Below are 7820 nucleotides of genomic sequence, written 5' to 3' on the forward strand. Positions count from 1 at the left end.
TTACATTTTTGTTCCTCTCACGTTGGTTTCTCACAAAGTCACAGACTCACAGTCATAGACTAACAGTGAAGGCTCAAGAGCAACCTCAACTCCTCAACCTCAAGTATAAGATTGTCAAATTTTGAGAAGGTTTGTAAGAAGTTTTTCAAATTTTAAATTGATTTTAAGTTGTTTTCTTTTTTTTTTCCGAATGTTTAAGTTGTTTCATTTTCTGTTTTGAACCTCTGTGGGTCGTGAGAAAAAAAGAGCTTCATAAGAATTTGAAGAATGTAGAGAAAGAATATTTGAATTATCTCGGCTAGTCATAAACCGAATAACCGAATCAAACCGAACCAAACCGACAATAACCAAACCCGTGGTTATTATTTTACTTGGTTTGGTTATGATTTTAGACATTTAATAACCGATTAAATTTGTTTGGTTATGATTTTAATCAATAACCGACCCAAACCGAACCATGAACACCCCTACATTTAAGTATGCAGCTGAAACGTGATCGCTATTAATCTACGAAACTTATATAGCTTTAAGAAGTTGTAAGCCAAAGATCCGCTCGTTATAAAATCGAGAAGATATACATTTGAACCTGCCTGTCGTCTAAGTAATCTATATTCATTTACAAGGATGAAACAACAGAAACGACATCTCTGATTAAAAGTTAAATGTCAAGTGCATAGTATATCCATTTTAGTTTTAAACAAAGCATTGCTAAAGATTATTTTTTTTTTAAATGAGGGCTGCCAACATATATAAACATATTTCACAAACTAATCAACAACAAACTACTAGTGCAATGCTTTCTTCAAAAAATCTCTACCAAAACAGATTTGTAGAATTTCTAAACATGATTGAAGATGTCTAGACATATCTTCGCACCATTAAAATGAAGAGATGGAATGACAACATGCTTTTCAGATAAAATCAGAGAACAATATAAAAATAAGATAATAAGGCAGTAGTTTCACATGTTTCGGGGCAGCAATCTGGAGCTTTCTTGACCACGAATCTAAGCTCGAACTCGGCCTACTTCGAACTCAAAACACTACAAGAATCCACAGACAATATTTTATTTTAGAAGACTTTCTGCCATTGAGAGATGAACTTTGTTGGAAATGGCCTTGCATATCTTGATCTTGGAAAGATGAAGTTCTAAGCTTTGACAAAAAATGGAGATAAGGCCAAAAGAATCCTCCTGCTTAAACAGAAAAGGAGTTACGCTGATGACAAAGCTTAGGATATTTTAGGGCTCAAGGGTATTTAGGACAATTTAGGTGTACTAAATGAGAGTAAAATAGGTAGTTCAAGGTATTTGGGAACCTAGGGTTTTTAATTTAGTTTGACCTACCAATAGGAGAGTGACAAGTGGTTGGGCGTGTGTTGGCCATGAGAGGATATATGAGGTTGTGTGCTAGGCATGTGCTTTGTAACATTGGCACCTTATGTGGCACTAACGGGGATGCTCGTGTGGCGATGACGTGGAGGAGGGAGTGTCATGGATTGAGCTTATTGGGCCAAAATTAGATGAATTAAAAGACCAACAAATTAAAAAATTGGGTAAATCACCTAAATGTACAATATTCAAAAAATATTTACCACATAGAGCAACATAATTATTTTAACCATATATAGCAAATTGTTTCTTCTAAAACTCTCACCCACTATTTTCTCTTCCCTTGTTTCTCTCCAAATTTGCTACACCAATATTCTCTCCAATCTTTTCACCCATAATTTTCTCCAAAATTAGGGCAATACTTAGCTTCATAGCTTCTCAACCATGAATTTCTACAACATTTGTACTCTAATTTTGGAATTAAGTGAAGTGTATTCGGTGGAATCTCACTTCTCAGAAGAAAACTTTTTGTTCTCCATAGCCAAAAAGAGGAAGAAGCAAATATGAGCAACGAATAGTACGATATTCAACAATATTCATGAGAAATTTTCTCCATAATTTTTCATTTTTATTACTGATTTTCATTTCTTTCATTTTTCATCCAAGTTTAATTCATAATGCAGGTTTCAGTTTGATAACACTACTGAAACACATCACTGAAGGCTTTTTCATTAGCTACAATTTTCATTCGTCTCTAATTTTCTTCTAATTCAACATTAGTGTGTATGTAATTCATTTTTAGTTCGAGTCTAATTCATTTTTGTGTTCTATGGATTACTGGAGGCTTTTTCAATAGCTACATTTTCCATTCGTGTCTAATTCTCTTCTAATTCAACTTTAGTGTGTATATAATTCATTTTTGTGTTTCTATAGATCACTAAAGGTTTTTTCATTAGCTACACTTTTTATTCGTATCTAACTCTATTCTAATTCAACTTTAATATATATGTAATTTATTTTTTATTCAAGTTTAATTTATTTTTCATTCAAGTTTAATTCATAATGCAGGTTTCAGTTTGATAACACTACTGAAACACATCACTCGAGGCTTTTTCATTAGCTATAAATTTCACTCGTGTCTAATTCTCTTCTAATTCAATTTTAGTGTGTATGCAATTCATTTTTAGTTCGAGTCTAATTCATTTTTGTGTTCTATGGACTACTGCAGGCTTTTTCAATAGCTACATTTTTCATTCGTGTCTAATTCTCTTCTAATTCAACTTTAGTGTGTATGTAATTCATTTTTGTGTTTCTATAGATCACTGAAGGCTTTTTCATTAGCTACACTTTTCATTCGTATCTAATTCTATTCTAATTCAACTTTAATATGTATGTAATTTATTTTTCATTCAAGTTTAATTCATCTTTCATTCAAGTTTAATTCATAATGCAGGTTTCAGTTTGATAACACTACTGAAACACATCACTGGAGGCTTTTTCAATAGCTACATTTTTCATTCGTGTCTAATTCTCTTCTAATTCAACTTTAGTGTGTATGTAATTCATTTTTAGTTCGAGTCTAATTCATTTTTGTGTTCTATGGACTACTGCAGGCTTTTTCAATAGCTACATTTTTCATTCGTGTCTAATTTTCTTCTAATTCAACTTTAGTGTGTATGTAATTCATTTTTGTGTTTCTATAGATCACTGAAGGCTTTTTCATTAGCTACACTTTTCATTCGTATCTAATTCTATTCTAATTCAACTTTAATATGTATGTAATTTATTTTTCATTCAAGTTTAATTCATCTTTCATTCAAGTTTAATTCATAATGCAGGTTTCAGTTTGATAACACTACTGAAACACATCACTTGAGGCTTTTTCATTAGCTATAATTTTCATTCGTCTCTAATTCAACTTTAGTGTGTATGTAGTTCATTTTTAGTTCGAGTCTAATTCATTTTTGTGTTCTATGGATTACTGGAGGCTTTTTCAATAGCTACATTTTTCATTCGTGTCTAATTCTCTTCTAATTCAACTTTAGTGTGTATATAATTCATTTTTGTATTTCTATAGATCACTAAAGGTTTTTTCATTAGCTACACTTTTCATTCGTATCTAATTCTATTCTAATTCAACTTTAATATGTATGTAATTTATTTTTCATTCAAGTTTAATTCATAATGTAGGTTTCAATTTGATAATATTACTGAAACACATCACTGAAGGCTTTTTCATTAGCTACAATTTTTATTCGTATCTAATTCTCTTCTAATTCAACTTTAGTGTGTATGTAATTCATTTATGTGTTTCTATAGATCACTAAAGGCTTTTTTCATTAGCTACACTTTTCATTCGTATCTAATTCTATTCTAATTCAACTTTAATATGTATGTAATTTATTTTTCATTCAAGGTTAATTCATCTTTCATTGAAGTTTAATTCATAATGCAGATTTCAGTTTGATAACACTACTGAAACACTTTAACATTAACGTAGCTATGTTTTGCATTATAAAAAAAGAAGAAGATATATTTTACATGAATAAAAAATTATATTAAAAGTGTATTTTACATGAACAAAAATTATCTTAAAAAAGATAGCACAAAACAATCTTCAAAACCTAACTAATACATCAGCTATAAACTGTTTTTAGAAAACATAGTTTTCATAGATATTTTAACTAATATAACTACATTTCTTTATGTGGTCTTTCGTCTTCACTTTGAAGATTACTCTTTTGCTTCTTCACTGCATATTCCCATAGTAGAGCCCCAAACCTCTTTCGGAGACTGTCTGCACTTAGTTGTTTATTTATAATATCCTGGCCATTGCTCACTAACTCCGCAAATGCAGCCACAAAAACTCCACAATCCCTACAAAATTTAACTAAAAGATTGAGAGTAGAAAAAATTAAGACACCATCTAAGTAAAGTCATTGAACTATAAAGTTTAATGCTCAATCACATTTCATCTCTTTAGTCAAGGCATTACTTAGATATATGTGATTTGACAGCTCGATCGGACTTTGCTAAAAATTCGAAAGAAATCTAACCTTGGCAAGAGGAAGTGGAAGTTTCGGTCACATTCTCTGACCTGATAACACATCCAGGAGCCCTACGGTTGTGACCACTCTCCAACCACCCCAGTTGATGCATCACATCCACCTTTATAATAAGTGAAGATGAACTTTTAAAATTGGAATACATCACTCCTAACTGCATTATGAATTTAACTAAAACTCCAAAAATCACAAAGTTTGAAACAACAACAAACTAAGAAAATACATATAAACAAATTGAAAATGCTATCAGTTAAATAATGTGTTGGTAGAATGACATATCGGATATAGACTCTCCGGTAGAACCGTATTTTTGCATAATCGATTTCGATTTTTTGGATTCTTCTCGTGAGCAACTGTAGGTATCACTTTCTTTGACTGAAATTGAGAAGGTAAATCCTCAAAATCATCATCACTGTCAACAACTTTCTTAGATGTCGATGCAATATCAACTCGTTTTCCTTTCGATTTAGATTTAGAACTCAACTTAGTGGTTGTTTTCTTACATCTACCGTCCTTTTTCTTCACATGCATTGCTTAAAATTTTTGATTAACCTCACCACCAACTTCTTCTGGAGATTGATTTGCAGAAATTTCCAAACTAAAAGTAGGACCGCTATTCACTTCATCACCACCGGTAGAATCAATAATTCAAATTCGTAGGCTTCTTCTAGGAGATTTCTGACCTTCCATTACAATTGTGCACCTAAAACCTACGAATTCCATCTGAAACAAACAAAAAGATGAAGGAATAAGGAAAGAATGAAGAAGCCATAAGAGAAGAGAAAGAGAGAGAGCCAGAAATATGAAGAGATGCCCTAAGAGAAGAGAAAGAGAGAGCCAGAAAAATGAAGAAAAAGCCCTAAGAGAAAGAGAGAGATAATGACGTCCTTTTCCTTTTCTCCAAATAAAAAAAAATATATAATATCTTATTTAATTAAAGTATTGTTAGTAATTGTTAAAAATGGTAATAAAATAAAAGTATGTTTAAAAATGATAAATATTTTTTAAAACACATTCAATTAAGTAATTTTTCCTAAAAAATATGGCCAATAAAACTTTCTTTCTTATATTTCTTTGGGATTCTTAAATTAACAATAAGGATGATCTTAATAAAATACATATTAATACATACTTATGTAAATAAATTTTATTTTAAACGACAACTATCAATACTTAAATAAAGTTACATGACATCTCAAAAAATTAAGCGATAATACTTATAAAAATATAAAAATATCTTCTTAGATACAACAAATATGACACCTTTTCTGTAAAATGATAATAAATTGAATAAAGATAGTGATATAACATATAATAAACTATGTTGATAATTTTGTTTAATAAAAATTAAGGACAAGTATAATAGCTAATAGGCTCTTAAGTTCTTAAAATCATTAGACATATAAAGAAAATAGTTTGGAAGAAAGTTGGGACAAACTTGGGTGTCACATATATGCCCCTTGTGTTCTAAGATTGATCTATTTGAGGCTGATATGACTTTTTCGGCGATGATGATGAGTTATTATTGATCTATTTGCCATATAAACTGTGTAGAGTAGATTGGACTAATTTCTGTGTAAGTTATAATATATGAGGTTCGGTTGGGATGAAGAGAGTTTTAGTATTTGTTAGATTTATCTGATTTTCTTAGTTGGCTTGCTGATTACCGTGTTGTTTGTTACTCACTCTTTTCTATATACACCTATGTAGGTATCAAGCCCGGATAGTGACTTGCTACCATTTTTTTTCATCCGAGTCCAAATAGAGGAGAGTGAGAGGTAGATATTTGTCGGGGGCGACTCCTTGGGTCCTTTTTGTTATACTTTATTCTATTCAAGTGAAAAAAATATTGATACTTATATTTATTTCCATTTTTGTTATATTTAAAAGATTGTACATGTGACAACCAGTCCTTTGGGGTGTTTTAGTTGACTAAAACTTCCATTTTTGTTTATTATCTATCTATTTAAACTGTTTTCGTTTTATTTCCAGCAAATGTTGGATTTTAGGTTGATTATCCGGTGGAAAAAGATAAGTGTCATCACACCCAAATTTGGATCGTGACACTTGGTACTTGAGTCGGCTATGCTACTAGCCTAATATGACCATCTCCAGAGCTGATGAAACCATCATAATTCTATTTTGAGGTCGTTTACCTGACGTTTTGACCAAAGTCAACTATTCAGGTTTCAAAAGCTCCAAAATAGGGAAATGAGTGTAAACCCCAAAAAAACGACCAGCCGATCGAACAGTCAGTGCCATCAAGTCATAAATGATTTGACTTGGGATGCTATAGGAGCACTCTAAACGATGAGAAGAAGGCATTTACACAGAAATGACTTGGAGGGTCAATACACATTGGCACATGACTGATTAATTATATTTATAATGACATCTCCAAGACACTTGAATAAAATAAATCAGAAAAAATAAGTATACAATGGCATTTTCGAGACATTGTGTTAGATAAATATATCAAAAACTCACAAAAAATACAACACATATCAATTTTTTAAGTCATATTATAAGCCTAATTATGAAATTATATATTTAAATATTGAAAGCTATAAGAAAATTACTTACAAAGTAGATTATATTAAATATTTTTGTGTATAAAAAAATTAAAATTATAAATGTATTATGTTGGTTTGGTTTGAATTCAGTTTGATTTTTTTCTATTAATACCAAGTCAAACTAAAAAGGGTCGATTTGATTTGATTGTCCAGTTCAGTTTGACCTGTATACCCCTACTTGCATTGATTCAAAAGAAGAGTACATAAATATTTTGAAGCAATTAAAGAGAGGAAAATAAAAATAATATGTTATTTTCCTTATAGATACTAACCAACCAAATCATACACAAGTCAGGTTTATCTGTCGAGTTGACTTGATTTGCTAGTTTAGGTTGGCCTGTATACCCCCCCCCCCCGCATTGATTCAAATAGAAGAATACATAAATGATTATAAGCAATTAAAGAGAGGAAACTAAATATTTTACAATTAATGTAAATCCTAGACTTAAAAGGAAACTAAATACTATAGAATATTTTAGGCTAAAAGACAGAAAGTGAAAATATTCTACCATTAATGTAGATCATAGAGTAGAAGGAAAGTAAATTTCAACAATATTAACCTTCCATAAACTCATTTAAATATGGAAGTATAATTATTTAAATTCCAACTTCAATATTGACTTTTAGGATTTTAACTACATCTATATAGGTAATAATTAATAAATATCTAAAAGACTAGATATTGCAATTAATTTATTTCTAAATCTGGTCAGATTATCTCAATTAACTTTAAACTATTTAATTTTGTGGTCCTATCAAACATCTATAAATATAAGTCAAAAACTCTTATTTTATATCCAGAGATAGGTACTCACTTATATATTGTGCTTTTTACTTATTGTGTACTAAAAT

Source organism: Solanum dulcamara, chromosome 2, assembly GCF_947179165.1.
Source record: "Solanum dulcamara chromosome 2, daSolDulc1.2, whole genome shotgun sequence".
Classification (NCBI taxonomy): domain Eukaryota; kingdom Viridiplantae; phylum Streptophyta; class Magnoliopsida; order Solanales; family Solanaceae; genus Solanum; species Solanum dulcamara.